Source organism: Macaca nemestrina, chromosome 9 (genome assembly GCF_043159975.1).
Source record: "Macaca nemestrina isolate mMacNem1 chromosome 9, mMacNem.hap1, whole genome shotgun sequence".
NCBI lineage: Eukaryota > Metazoa > Chordata > Mammalia > Primates > Cercopithecidae > Macaca > Macaca nemestrina.
The window spans coordinates 139,677,329-139,693,254 of record NC_092133.1 but is presented as its reverse complement, the minus strand read 5'-3'; the positions used below and the strand labels follow the sequence as shown (position 1 = coordinate 139,693,254).

The 15,926-nt window shown below is 40.4% G+C and overlaps 1 long non-coding RNA gene across 2 annotated transcripts in view; it reads left to right on the top strand.

Annotated features, from left to right (window-relative positions):
• Window positions 1-15,454, top strand: part of LOC105490790 (uncharacterized) — a 35,239-nt gene extending 19,785 nt beyond the window's left edge. For both annotated transcript variants that reach the window (XR_011608336.1, XR_011608335.1), the window contains exon 6: window positions 13,942-15,454. This is a non-coding gene — a long non-coding RNA (uncharacterized lncRNA). The remainder of the gene's footprint in view (window positions 1-13,941) is intronic.
• The last annotated feature ends 472 nt before the right edge of the window (window positions 15,455-15,926 follow it).

The following is a 15,926-nucleotide window of genomic DNA, read 5'->3' as shown; positions in this document are numbered from 1 at the left end:
TCTGGAGTTTATACATAAAAATGAAATTTCTGGGTGACAGAGAATGCACAATTTCAGCTTTACTGGATAATGCTGATTTTCCAAAATAGTCGTAGAAATTTATACTCTTACCAGTTTTAGAAAAATGTTCCAATCACTACATATCCTCATCAGTACTAGATATTTTCAGACTTAAAAAAATGGTTGCCAATCCACTGGATTAGAACATGCATCTCATCTAGTTTTTAATTTGCTTTTCCCAGGTTACTACTGGTGGTAGGATTTTTTTTCATGTGTTCATTGGTTATTTGCATTTCCTCTTCTGTGAAATTACTCTTTATTGCTATTTTTCTATTGGGTACTTGAATTTCTCCTGTTGATCTATGTATTGAAAATAATCATGTCTTGCTTTGTGCTTGTGTTTTCATTGTTTTTATGATATCTTGATTAGCCTCATTTTCAAATGCACTGTAACCTAAATTATTTTAGCATAATAGGATGTGGTTTAATTTATCTTCTTTATAATTTGCAATTTTCCATCTCCTATTAAAACGTGTTTTCCTACCCTGTGAGCATAGACCTATTTTTACATTATTTTCTGAAATTTCTAAATTTGTCTTTAACATTTACGTCTTTAGGGGTTTGATGCAGTAATCTCATTTCATTTATTGAAAAGTCCATTCTTCCTTTACTGACCTACAAAGTGAGCTCTACTGTATGTTTTATTCAGCTCTCTATTTACCTGGTTAGATATAAATATGTAAATTTCTCAGCTCTGTATTGTGCTCCATTTATAAATTTATTTGTTCCTCTGTCATATACATTATGGCATTTTCCTTTTTTATTTATTTTTTTCTTTCTGAGTTTTTTCACTTTTCTTTTTTTGAAAAACTTCCTTTTTAACACCTTCTTCACCTCATTCTACTCCACCCTTGGGAAAAATATTGTAAAGTAGTTAATCCACATAATATTGCTGGTATGTGCTTTTGCATAATGTGTATTTTGCTTTATGCAAATCCATTTTAAATTTAAGTGAACGGTATCATGTTTTATACCTCGTTCTGTTTCTTATCCTTTTTTTCTTCACTAAGCATGGTGTTTTTAAAACTCATCTATTTAATAATGTGCAGAGAGGATCTGCTGGTCCCAACATAAATAATATTCCACAGGGCACTGCCCCATGTTTCACCTGTCTGCCTGACCCACAGGCAATGCTGGAGCAAGCACCCATGAACACGTTCCCTTACTGACCTGCATCAGAATTTCCATAGCGTAAATGCGTACAAGGGTAACTGCACATACTTGGGTAAGGTTTGCACATGCTTAGCCTGACTAGGGTGTGCCAGGTTGTTCTTTAGCATGGCTGTTCCAGTCTACAAGCGCACCCACAGTGAATGGGGCCTTCATCTCCCCTACATCTGTGATACTTGGCATTGCCTAGCTTTTTAAGCTTAGCCAGTCCATATGCAGAATGTGATATTATATTATTTAAATTAGCATCGTTCTGTTTTCTAAATAAAGCTTTTGAACATTGATTCATTGTCTTTCAGTTTCCTTTTCTACAAATAGTCACTTCATATCCTTTGCATATAGTATTAGTTTGTTCTTACATCACTACAAAGAACTACCTGGGACTGAGTAATTTATAAAGAAAAGAGGTTTAATTGACTCACAGTTCCTCATGGCTGGAGGGTCCCAGGAAACATAATAATCATGGTGGAAGGCGAAAGGGAAGCGAGCACATCTTACCATGGTGGAACAGGAGAGAGAGAGAAAAGGGAGAAGAATTACACACTTTTAAACAACTAAATCTCATCGGAGCTCATTCAATATCATAAGAACAGCAAAGGGGAAGTCCACCACCATGATTCAGTCACCTCCCACCAGGCCTCTCTTCCAACACATGGGAATTACAATTTGACATGAGATTTGGGTGGGGACACAGAACCAAGTCGTATATATATATATATATATAAATAAAATGTACATGTTGTATATGTACAACCAAACCATATATATAATGTACGTGTTATATATGCATATGTATATATAAAGCCTGTATTTTCCCTACTAGAGGTTGCTGTCTTTTTCTTCTTTATTTACAGAAAATTCTTCTAAACACTAGAATGTAAATATTATTTTTATTTATTTGACCGATGAAAATATATTCTCTTATTTTTGTAGCTACTAGATTTCTTTACAGTGTTCTTCATTTTGAGGAATGCAATTCATCAGAATCATGCTTTTCCAAGATACTTTGTTTGCTTTGTTTTTGTTTATAAAACAATCCTTTCCTGACCCTAAATCACATGATATTCTGCTACTTTTATTTTCTGCTTTTATGGTATTCTCGGTAATTTCTCCAGATCTGCTGTCTAGTTCACTCTTTAGCTTTTTCCCAATACAATGATAAGCCTGTTCATTGAATTTCTCATTTCAATTAGCATGGGAAAGTTTAATTTTTAAAAACCTCCTGATTATTTTCAGGTCACTTTTTATGCGTCCCTATTTAATTAAACATAGTGAAATGCCTGTTTGTATTCAGTGTGTAATATTTCCATATCGAAATATTTTTGCTGGTTAGTTTCTGCAGTTGTTGTTGTTGTTGTTGTTTTCCTTGCTGGCACTTGTTTGTGGATCTAGAACTTGTTTCCTTGTGTGATAAGAGACCTTTGCAACTTTATCCGTAGCTGTCCTTTGAGTCTCTGGTTCAGGGTATGGAGGACTCACATTTCTGCCAAGTGCCTGGGTTCACTGCCAGCCCTGGACAAGTTTGACCAAATGACTAGCCTCATGTTTAGTGGAGTTCCCAAGCTGTATAAACTCAGACTACACGTTTCCACGAGGATCAGCTTGTGGTCTGAATTTCTCAGAAGACATCATTTTTCTTCCCCCACTCGGAATCAGGGTTCCTTGGCCTTCCTAGGTTTGGAGAAAATTTATCAACAGTTCATCTTTGTGCAGAGAGCCCTATTTTCATGAAAAAGTTGTCTTAGCAGACACTCTCTAGGGGGTGAGGGAGGGGTGCTGTCACCAGCCAGAGGACACCAGAGCCCAGGCTGACTGCGTTCAATAAGGCCTCAGCTCTGCTTCTGGCCCTGAAATCCTGCTCACATGTCCCGCTCAGTCTCCCATTGTCTCCCTAACTTGCTATTTTTTTTTTTAAATGAATTGATGATGTAAAATATCTGATTCAGAATTTGACTTCTATTTCATGGTCGAATTAGTTAGGGGCCCAACATGTCTTCACTTCAGTTTACCTACTTCACACAGTTTACCTACCTATAGAAAAGGTATAAATCCTTTGTTTTTTGGTATAAAATCTCAGGGTCTCCATGGCGTGGCAGTGCTGTGGCACTCTGAACTTGCGGTTATTAACATTCCACCCGCACTGTCGTGTCAAACTGCCTGGCCTCGCCTTTCTCTCTTCGATGTTTTAAATTCGTCACTCGCAGGGTGCTTTTCCCTTCATGCTGTCATTGTGATTTTGATTTCACTCAACTCAGCAGGCGTGCACAATCACCAGGTGGTGGCTCCCCGTTCCAGCACAACTGTATCCATCATCTTCCTCATCCTCTGGGTACCAGAACAAGCCCTTCTTATTCCACAAAGCCTTCTCTGCCAACTTGGAGCCACTTCGGACTCACAGCTTTGAACTCTTCTGGAGTGGACTGAGTTACTGACATCCCTGATTCAGATGATGAAACTCTTTATCCGGTTTTCTTACCAGATTGTTACCTACTCGAGAGCAGCAATCATTATCTGCTTTTTTGGTGGCTTCACTTCAGCATCCTATACACTGTTGGTTCAATAAGTATTTGATATCTGTGGAACACATTTCTAATGTTAAATGATCTTGTTTTAGACTCGAGATAACACCATCTCTTTTGTTTTATTGCATGACAATATCACATACATTTTAAGAGCTCTAAACAGAGTTGCGGATATCCTATTCATCTTTGATTTGCACCCCTCTTTTGGAGATCACCACTTAGACTCTTGGCTCATGAATCTGTTCAATGAGTATAAATGATTGAGTCTCTTAACTCCCAGAAGGGTTAACTAGAAAATTAGTCCTCAACTTGAAACTTCAATTATGTACATAAAATCTATGCACCCTCCTCATTAAGCACTTTTGTCAGCTGAAGCTAGTCTTCAATTTAATAATTTTATTAGTATTCTAAAATTGTAGCAGGAAAGATTAACTTTAGTAATAATTAGAAAATTGAGCATTAAGTTATTTTTTTCCAACAGAGTTGTCTTCATACCGTTATATTTCACTGTGTTTTAGCAAGGCAGTACATGTGCAAACGGAAAAGAATTTATTTGTGTGTGACCTAACTAATGCATTTTTAAACAGAATGTAAAGTTTTGTTAAAACACTAGAATTCCTGTTTTATTAACTAAGCTCCAAATAATGCTAGCCTCACCAAAAAAAAAAAAAAAAAAAAAAAAAGAAAAAATCATGTCTATTCTGTTAGAGCTACCATCTTCTAACCTTCTCATCAGCTTATATGAAACATATACAGCAGCAGGAATTGAACAGAAACAATTAAGGATATGGAAAGTATATCTTTCCAGTGAGATTTGCTCTGCACACAATATACATGTCAGGCCCTGCATGATGTATGCTTTCTGTCTGGCCTTCCCCCAACCCCCACCCTTTTCTTCCTTGTCACCCCAGCAGCTGAGCAGCCGTGTCTTCTGAGCTGGTGCATAGGTCGGCTTTGGTGTGAACTCCATCTACCTGCATCATCCCTGCACATAGCAGGATGCCTTCCTCATGCCATTCTGATCACACTATTGGCTCATTCCTCTTTGTTCAAATTGCAAATGTGAGGCAATTGGGGTGCTAGAATCCTGAAGGTCAGATGCTACATAGGTCTCATCGTTGGATGTGGTCCTGCCTCATTTATGGGGTCAAAGTGTCAACATTTTAGGTATGTATACCTCAAAGCGGAAGGAGACTGGAACTCTAGGTTAAGCTGCATGTCAGCTGTGTAGTGTCATTCAGGATTCTTCATGAGGTGAGTCATTGGAGGAAGCAGCGAAACCATGGGGGCAAGGAATATTTCAAAGGCCCAAGGACAATTTAAACATCAACAAACATTGTGTCTGGACCCAATGGGATATGGAGCTTGTTGTCAGGTGACATGGAGCTTGTCAGGTGACATGAGGAATCTTGTGTCTATGATGGAATCTGCCACTAGGTAGTGGAGAGAGAGAGCCACCTTCCAAAAGGCCAAAAATGGTACAAGAAAAAGAAGAGGTGTGGTTGAGTAGTTAAAGAAAGTTGTGAAGATTTTTCTAAGGAGGTAGTGAAAGTTTGACTTCTCTGCTGCCATTATTAACAACACCTTTTCCATGGAAGTTTCTGTGCTCTGGTCTTCTAGAGGAACAAGAATCCAAGCTGAATATATATATATTTTTGAGACAGGGTCTCACTGTGTTGTCCAGGCTGGAGTGCAGTGGCGTGATCTTGGCTCACTGCAACCTCCACCTCCTGGGTTCAAGCTATTCTTATACTTCAGCCTCTGGAGTAACTAGGACTACAGGCGCCCGCCACCACTCCTGGCTAATTTTTGTAGTTTTAGTAGAGACAGGTTTTTGCACGTTGGCTAGGCTGGTTTCAAACTCTTGGCCTCAGTTGATCCATCCGCCTTGGCCTCCCAAAGTGGTGGGATTACAGGCATGAGCCACCATGCCCTGCCCAAGCTGAATTTTTGTATGTTTTATTGGAAATGTAGAAACATTCCATTCACACTTAATTAGTCCATTTGGAAAATATTGATTAGAATTTCCCATTTTCTAAAAAGTATTTTTCAACTAGTACTCCAATCACTGTTATTAACATCATCTCTACAAAATCAGTCAGTCTCCTTTAAGCTTTATGTTATGAGCGATGTCAGTTTGATTACTTAAAAAACAATTAAAATGAGTTGTAATTTTATATCAGACTTTGAGCCATATATGGATTGATGAATGTTCTTAAGTCATCATACTTTAAAATTCAACCAAACAGGTAATTATCATATACCATCAAATATAATTATAGGTGCTCATCTCCATAAAACCCTACAACTTAATATCATATATTAGCAGTTAATCATATAGCTTAAATGGGTCTATGATGCATTTTTTGAACTCTCTAATCTGCATCAGTGAAGAATACACACAGCACATGACAAAAAGGTTAAATGAATGCTCAAGGAAAAAAGGATATATTTTTAAATATTTACACTTCTGAAAGGAAGCGTGTTCTAATTCAGGAGCCTTGACTAAGAGTTAAGAATCAGATCAACGCAGCCCATTCTGGGAGGTGACACCCAGAAAAACCACTCCCATTATTACACTTGCCTCCAAGGACAGCCAGACCAATGGACTATGTCCCCACCCCAAGTTCTCATTATTTCCCCTGCCAATGAACAATCCATTTAACAGCAAATACACTATGAGGATTTTTTGGGTTGGTTTCCATTGACTTAGCCCTGACAACTCACTAATACCAAGCTTCATGACACAACCCTTTTATTCCCAGGAATTGTAAGTGGTTCCATCTGCAAATTCTTCAGAAGAATTCTTGTGCATTGATATTACCTCCTGTGATCTTGTATCACCTCTATTGAACTGTGAAATGCTGATGGTAGCTTGTCAAAGTGACTATACTTCTTCACCTATCCTTCTATTCAGTGTGAAGGCTATTCCTGTCTTACAATTTTTAATTGTTTAAAAGAAAGTTTGATATATAAAAACAAGAAAAGGAGCCGCTTTGATAGTTTAAAAAGCCCAGGCTGAAATGATGCATTACAAAGTATATAGATTCTGTACTCCAGATAAGATGGGGTTTAGAGGCAGTGGTAGAAGCGGTTGCTCCTTGATGGGGAAGGTAATCAACTTCTGCTCTCACTGGAGAATTGACCGTGAGGCGGGGTCAGGAATCTTCAGGGGAGAGGAGAGCGGTGTGGCCCTTGTCTAGGTTTCCATTTATACCTGAAGATGGAGCAGAATACACACTCCAGGTGCCTGGAACACCATTGTGTGGGCGTGTGGGTCACGGCTCTGAGGGATACACACTCCAGATGACTGGAAGCCCATAGCCTGGGAAGCGCAGGTCACACCCCGAGGGAAAAGGCTTAAGGATGAACATCTGCAGAAGGGGGGGACAAGGATGGGAGGCAGCAGGGTCATTGGGCTTTCCAGGACTCAATCAAAAGGTTTCCAGGTCATTTCTGGCACAGCTGTCGGTGGTTACAGGAAGCAATTTGGATCCCAGGCTCCTGGAGATGAACAGCTTTATGGTGAGCTCAGCTCTGAGTGTGGACGCGTTGCCATCCCAGGGGTTTCTGTCTCAGAAGAAACGGAAATCTGGTGAAAGGATGGCCAGGCTGGCAAGAAACCAGTGGTTTAGCTAGAAAAGGAATTTGCTACTGTTGCCAGCCAAGGCTTTATTTGTTTTGGGGAACAAATATTGCTCTGAGTGAAATATCCATTTCTGGCGTCTACGAAAAATTGGTTATGGTTCCTTGTTTTATTTATGTCATTACATTTTTAAAATGAAGGATTTAATTTGCTTTTGCTCGTATTTGTTGCTGACATTGCTCAGTTCTCCAAATGGCTGCTGTCTTTTCTCTAGTACTTAGTCTGCCATCCAGAAGCAATTCAACAACACCCAAGAAACTTCAGTTATTGTGTTGGTAACTATAACACAAAGATTAACAAACAGGACAGGAAAGGGGAGAAGGCAGTCAGGTAGGAAGTAGACAATCTAACACTGAGAGAGCACTCCCCAACATAGGCACTGTGTGGAGGTTTTACCCAAATGACGCTTCATTTAACTTTCACCAAAAGAGAGCAAGGTCCTTCCCCATCTGAGGGACAGGCCTCTGACACCCATGTCCATAGCTGTAATCCCACAGGTTGGCCATGGCTGAGTTGGTTAGGGACAGACACCTCCTGGAAGCTGGGCTATCGTCTTCTCAGTCTTTGATTTGGAATTCAGTCTTTATCATTGAAGGGTTAGAACTGTAATAGACAAACAATTGGGAACTAAGAGGCTGCTGAATCCTGTTATATGAATTAGCAAAATAGGACATCAGATGGATGGATGGAGAGAGACGGAAAGAGAGATGGATAGATGGATGGATTGAGAGATGAGAGATGACAGCTAGAGGAAGGGAAAGAGGAGAGAAGGAAGGAAGAAAGGACACGAGAGAAAGAAAAAGAGAGAGAGAGAGCAACTTACAGAAAGAAATGTGCATGGGAAGCAGAGCCCTGGTTCCAGTGTCTTCCTGTAGCTCCCCTGAATTCCTATTCCTTGGTTCCACGAGACACCCCTAAGTCCTTAGAACAAACTCTCATTCTAAGCTAAAAGTTTGTTTTTGTTGCCTGCACACAAAGACTCCTAACTAATGATACAGTGAACAGAATGACTGAACTCTGTGTAATATGATAACCTAATAACACTTTTAAGATCGATTAGAATGGGACCAAACTAAAGGCAAAACACCTGAGCACAGTGAAGTCCTATACAGTCATTAACATTCTCCTGACTTAGAGCCCGTGATAATTAGGGAGTGACCTGCAGCAGTTTCCTTCACTCTGTGAGCCATGCATGCAAATGAGGGTTACAGGAGAGGAATGCAGACCTGGGGCCCACCCGCATTCATGAACAATTGATGGGGCCATGACAGGTCACTCTGATCTGCCCAGTGCCCCTTGCTGCTGCTGGTAGACTTGTAGGATCCTATAATTTAGGCTTCTCCTTAATTCAAATGAACTGTGACTTTTTTGTGCCCTTCTCTGTTCCTGTTATGTGGAAGAAATTTCATCTCTTGGTCATTTATGCATTTTAAGATTTGATAGCCACCCTGGTGGCTCACGCCTGTAATCTCAACACTTTGGGAAGCTGAAGTGGCTGGATCACAAGGTCAGGAGATCGAGACCATCCTGGCCAACATGGTGAAACCCTGTCTGTACTAAAAATACAAAAAAAAAAAAAAATAGCTGGCATGGTGGCACATACCTGTAATCCCAGCTACTCAGGAGACTGAGGCAGGAGAATCGCTTGAACCAGGGAGTCGGAGGTTGCAGTGAGCTGAGATTGCACCACTGCATTGCAGCCTGGTGACAGAGTGAGACTCCATCTCAAAAAAAAAAAAAAAAAAAAAAAAAAAAAAGATTTGATAGCAACCCTTTAGAGGTCGACATGAGAAATAAGTGAATTAGTATTTAAAAGACCATAGAATGCCTGGTGCATGGTAAGCAAGTAAAAGTCTATTCACTGCCTATACAATAGCCACGTGTTTCTCTCCATTTCCCAGGCCACTGAGCCTTAGGTGGGGACATATGACAATTTCTGGCCAATGTGCTGTGAATGCAAGTGACATGTGCTACTTGTGGGCTGAACCCAATGGGAATTTTAACATGAGCCTGGGTTTACTCTGCACGTTTGGCCCCTGTTTGACCAGTGTCTTCATGGCCTCCTGCTCTGGAGGGTAGAACAAAACACTTGAGGGATAGAGCTGAGCCTTCCTCTACATGTTGCAAAGGTAGAATGTGTGAAACAAAGTCTTGATCCTGTTGAGCCCCTAGGGTTTAAGGATCATGTGATAGCACAGAATCATCTCTCAAATCAAGAAATAAACATACTGTCTCATGAGCTTGCAGTCTATTTACAAGACTGAGACAGGGCAAACATTTTCTTAAGAAACAAAAAGGTAAAATCTCATCTACAAACCTTGCAGCTTTCTACAAATTCTCCTCCCCTGGAATTCTCTGCCTTCCTCCTTTCTTGATGTCCTTACACAACATGAAGGAGTGAATTGTCCTGTAACACACATTCATGATGAAGGCATGGGATCCTACAGATCGGGGTTTCTTCCTGCCTTGGCCCATCCTGTTTGACCTGGGACAGTCTATGCAAATTATCTGCACTTCCAGATTCTCACCTGGGCATAGAGAGGAAGAAAGCTACTGTCTCAGTGTTGGAAAATTAAGCAGAGGAACACAGGGGCACCACGGTGCCTGAAATGTGCCATCGGTGTTAGCTATGATGACGAGATGATGAGTAAGCAGATCCACTAACACGAAATTGGCAAGCATGAGCCCGAGGCAATGGTGCAGGTGTTGAGTCAAATTTGCCTCCTAGGACATTCCTGTTACTGTTACTCGGGGACATTCCTGGATGGACAGAGCTCAAACTTGGGCTTTAGTTGTAGAATGTTTTGTATCTGCCAGTGTGTATGCTTCTGACTCTTATTAGGGAAAGCTAGTGAAAGCAAGGGACTGTTTAATTATCTACTTTGTAATTCACTGTGGTACTAGCAGTGTCTTGCCTAAGGAAGGCTTTACATTTTCTTTAGGCAGCAAATGCAGAATTAATTTATACACAAAAGATGTTTTTTTAAAATATTCTGTACAGGATTTGTGATTTTCCTTCGTGACTTGATATAATCCACCTGCTTGTCCCTTAAGAAGGGAGAGTTGAGAGAGGCAGCAGGTCTAACTGGCTTTGCCTGCCTCTCAATGAATATCATTTCTGGCTGTGCACAGAGAGGAATTTCAAGATTTATGGGTGTGCTGAGAAAAAATGGTAGAAATCTGCCTGCTGGGAAGCAAGAACTCAGCAAAGTCCCAGATGTCCTAGGGCAGGCAGTGAAGCCCAAGTCCGGGGGCGGGGAAAGGCTTGAGTCTTGCTGATAAACCAGCTCCTCGTGTTTTAGTGGGCGAGGTCTGCTCATTTGTAAGAAGAGAGTGGCTGGACTTGTTGCTAAAATAAAGGCTATCACTATCCAACAAAACCTTCTTTTTTTTCTCTCCTGAAACTAGAAGAGTGATGGGGCATGACATTGCTTCAACTGGTCAACGGGTTATGTGGGTGAGTTACAAAGTCAAAGTGTATGCCAAACAGGTGTCAACATGAAGTAAGCCAGAAGTTCAGGCCCTTACTTCCAATTAGTTTATAATTGCAGAACAATTTAAAGCAGTGTGTTCCTTAAGTTCCAAAAGCCACTGAAATCAGTGGTGAAAATGTGTGTTCATCACTGAGTTGGTAGCAGAGAAACTGAGGCAAAGCAAACCAGGACGGAGGCTGTCCTTCTCCTCTTTGGTGCCCAGAAACAGAACTCTCCATTATCTGAAGCTGGCTTCATTTGCTGAGGAAACCACTACTCCATTTCTAGATAATCCTAGAGGTCTTTTATTTTTTATTTATTTCAATTATTAATTATGATTATTATTGATGAAAGACAGATTATGCTTCTCTTTTCAATTTTGCACTCTAGATTTCTTTTTTTTCTTTTTTTTTTTTTTTTTTTGAGACAGAGTCTTGCTCTGTGCCCCAGGCTGGAGTGCAGTGGCGCGATCTCGGCTCACTGCAAGCTCCGCCCCCCCGGGTTCACGCCATTCTCCTGCCTTAGTCTCTTGAGTAGCTGGGATAGCTGGGACTACAGGCGCCCGCCACGGTGCCCGGCTAATTTTCTTGTATTTTTAGTAGAGACGGGGTTTCACCGTGTTAGCCAAGATGGTCTCGATGTCCTGACCTCGTGATCCGCCCGTCTCGGCCTCCCAAAGTGCTGGGATTACAGGCTTGAGCCACCGCGCCCGGCTGCACTCTAGATTTCTATATGTTTTTTCTTTTTAAATCTTTTTTCTCTTCTTGGACCTTTTTTTCTTCTGTATAGCTGTTCTTCCTGGTGGATTTCCTCAACATAAGTTCCAAACATTCTCTTGATTATTTTTTATATCATGCTTTTAATTTCTAAGTGCTATTTTTTGGTCTCCAGATATTTCATTTGTATATAATATAATGCTCATATTCTTGCTTCACAGATACAATATTTTTTTATCCCCAAGTATATTAATAATTTTTCTTTGCTTGTATGCTTGGAAATTTTCTTCTCCTTGCATAATCGTATTTCTTTCAAGTGATTTTCCTTTGTTATTGTTTGCAATTTTGTTTTTGTTTTGGATTCAATTGATTTCATGTTAGAGGCTTTTCTCAAATATTAAGTGGTTCCTTGTTTTATGACCATAATTAAATAAATAATTAGCTAAATATTTCCTCACATCCAGGTTTGGATTCTATTTCTCTGGGTCAGTAGTTACTGTCATACATCTGCTTTGTAGCTTTTAAAAGTGTACTGACAGAATTAGAAAAAAAATCTTAAAATTCACATGGACTCAAAAAAGAGCCTGAATAGCCAAAGCAACCCCAAGCAAAAAGACCAAAGCTGGAGACATTACATGACCTGACTTTAAATTATACTACAAGGCTATAGCAACTAAAACAGTGTGGTGCTGTTATAAAAACAGACACACGGATCAGTGAAACAGAATAGAGAAGCAAGAATAAAGTCACATACCCAACTGATCTTCAACAAAGTCAACAAAAATGTACATTGGGGAAATGGCATCCTATTCAATAAATGGTGCTTGGAAACTTAGATAGCCACATGCAGATGAATGAAAGTAGACTCAGACCTCCTATCACGTACATAAATTAACTAAAGATAAATTAAAGACTTAAATATCAGACTTCCAGGAGACAACCTAGAAAAAACTATTGTGAACATTGGCCTAGACAAAGAATTTATGACCATGTCTTCAAAAGCAAATGCAACAAAACAAAAATAGACAAATGGGACTTAATTAAAGTAAACACAGCAAAAAAAAAAAAAAAAAATCAATAGATAAACATAAACCTGCAAAATGAGGAAACATATTTGCAAATTATACATCCAACAAAGGTCTAATCTAATCTCCAGAATTTACAAGGAACTCAACTCCACAAGAAAAAAAGCAAACAACCTGATTAAAAATTGGGCAAAGGATATGAACAGACATTTTTCAAAAGAAGACATTCATGTAGTCAACAAACTTATGAAGAAAAGCTCAACATCACTAATCATTAGATAAATGCATATTAAAGCCACAATTGTGACACCTTTTTACACCAGTCATAAGGGCTATTCTTAAAAATTTCTAAAACCAATGTTAGCAAAATGTGGAGCAAAACAAACCCTTATACACCATTAGTGGGAATGTAAATTAGAATAACCTCTATGGGAAACAGCCAGGAGATTTCTCAAAGAATTAAAAGTAGAACTACATTCATTTCAGTGACTTTACTCCTGGGTATCTACCCAAAGGGAAAGAAGTAACTATATAAAAAAGAGAGCTGCCATCATGTGCTCACTGCAGCACTATTCACAATAGCAAAGATAGGAAATTGACCTACATGTCCACTATTGGAGAATTGGATAAAGAAAATGTGGTGTATATATACCACGGAATACTACTGAGCCATGAAAAGAATGAAATTGTCTTTTATAGCAACAGGGATGGAACTGGAGGCCATTGTCCTAGGTGAAATAACTCAGAAATAAAGTCAAATACTACATGTTCTCACACTTAAGTGGTAGCTAAACAGTGGGTACACATGCACCTACAGGGTGGAATAATAGACACTGGAGACTCTAAAATGTAGAAGGCTTTGGGGAGTGTGAGTTTAAAAATTAACTACCGAGTACAGCATTAACTACTTGGGTAACGGGTACAATGAAAGCCCAGGCTTCATTGCTGCACAGTGAAAAATGTCTGTTCATGTCCTTGCCCAATTTTAAATCAGGTTGTTTGCTTTTTTCTTGTGGAGTTGAGTTCCTTGTAGATTCTAGAGATTAGATTGGACCTTTGTTGGATGCATAGTTTCCGAATACGTTTCTCTATTCTTCAGATTTATGTTTTCTCTAAACCTGCGGGTTCATGTTTTCTCTGCGGGTTTATGTTGTGCATAACCACCGTGTTTTCTTTTTAAGTTTTTTTTTGGAAGAAATCTGCACTTGTACCCCCTAAATCTATACAAATTTACCAATGTTTTTTAAGTGTGCCAATGTTTTTACTTTTCGAATTTTTTTTTTAAGTGTGATGATGTTTTTACCTGTTGCATTATCCCTTTCATTACAGATTTGTGTCTTTAACACAATCCCTTTGGAATTATTTTGCTTCAGAAGAGAGAAAAAGTCGACACCTGCTTTCCTTCTGCCATCATCGTCAGGAAGTGTCCTCTTGCTCATCTCCTGTCCAGTGATGCCTTCCTGCTGTGCCCCCCGGAATGGCTCTTACCGATTTTACCAGCCCTTTCCATATCACTGCACCCAGTGGAAACGTCTTCTCACCAGCCTCCTCAAGTGTGGCCATGCTATCTCCTTCCTGAGACACTTTCCTCTGGGGATTGCCCTGCTGTGATAGCCTAGTCATCATCATCCCAGACACTCACAGTACCCTGTCCCCGAACCAAATCAGAGCACTTTGACACAAGGCAGCCTCCAGGCAGGGGTCACCTTGGGATTGTCAGATCCATGTCACTCCAACAGAGCCTCTTCCTTCCCTCTCACTGGTTTCTGCCAACGGAGGGGGGCCAGGTGCCACACTCACACTCCTTGAATCTGAGTCAACCACCACACAGGATTTAAGAAAAATATGCTTACCAGATGATGCTGGCCAGGCGCGGTGGCTCACACCTGTAGTCCCAGTAATTTGGGAGGCCAAGGCGGGTGGATCACTTGAGGTCAGGAGTTGGAGACCTGCCTGGCCAACATGGTGAAACTCTCCCTCTACTAAAAAACAAACTGCCTCTTCAGAAAAAAAAAAAAAAAAAAAAAGCCAGACATGGTGGTGTGCTCCTGTAATCCCAGTTGCTGGGGAGGCTGAGGTGGGAGAGTGGCTGGAACCTGGGAGGTGGAGGTTGCGGTGAGCCAAGATCGCACCACTGCAGTCCAGCCTGGTGACACAGCGAGACCATCTCAAAACAAAACAAAACAAACAAAGAAACAACAACAAAAAAAAATGGAGAGATGATGCTGCACGCCTGGCATTGCTATTTCAAAAGAGTGATCATTCTACATCTGTTCTTAGCAAAACCTGCTATTTTTTGCAAACCCCTATAAATTATTGTATGTGCCTCATAAACTGCTGTAGAATTTTTTCCAGGCTCAACAGCAGAATTTCTCCTTGAAAATCAGGAAAACAGCCAGTCTGTGGCACGTCTTCCTTTCATGAAGAATCGTCAGTTTCCTGCACACGTGGAGGTTCCTGAGGCAGCACAGGGCCTTGTGTTCGTGGAAACATTGAAGCGCACGCCCTGATCCAGCCCATCTGAACAGGTTAACCTCACCTCTCCAAACTGGGGAGGTTATTCTCTCTGATGAAGAAGATTTAAAAACTGTGGAACAGAGCAATTTTGTTTTCTGTCTGCCCCATGTCACCTTCACGCCTTGCCCAAAATGATTTTGTCAAACACCCAGTGAAAACAAGAAGTTTGTTTTTCTGTTTGTGCGTGTGCCGTTAAACTTTATGACAGGCTTCGCATATTCTGCACTTAAACTTTCTAGAAAATGTTCCTACAAGTCCATGTGCCTTTGAATATGTCCATGGTTAGATTAAATTTATGGAAACCCCGCTTATATACACTGGTATTTTAAAATATATCTCCCCATCCATTCTCTCTCATTTTTGGTTTTTTATATTTTGGGTTGTTTTAAGCCTTGTTATTTATAATCTCGTGAGTTAATCTTTCCATTTTTAAGGTGGTAGAACCACTTTCATAGAGAATAATTGCATCATGACAAAAGTTGCTGCTTGCTCAGAAGTGACAGAGCATGAATTTAAAGTTAGGCCTGTCTGACTCCAGAGCTGGCGTGTGTAGACACTGATGGCAAAACGCAGACACATGTGTCCTCTCCCTGCCTTGATGTGGCTTGGACATTGGGATTATAGCAGGCTGTCAAGGTTGAGAACCACTGGCCTGGAGCAGCTCAGGCCACCTGACAGCTGAGGGTTGGAGGAGAGGACAACCAACATTACTCCACAGACCTCCACGTGGGCCTGAGTTGCAACCTTACACCCATAGAAGGTAAGACAGGGAGATGAGGGACCCCAGCCTTGAGAGG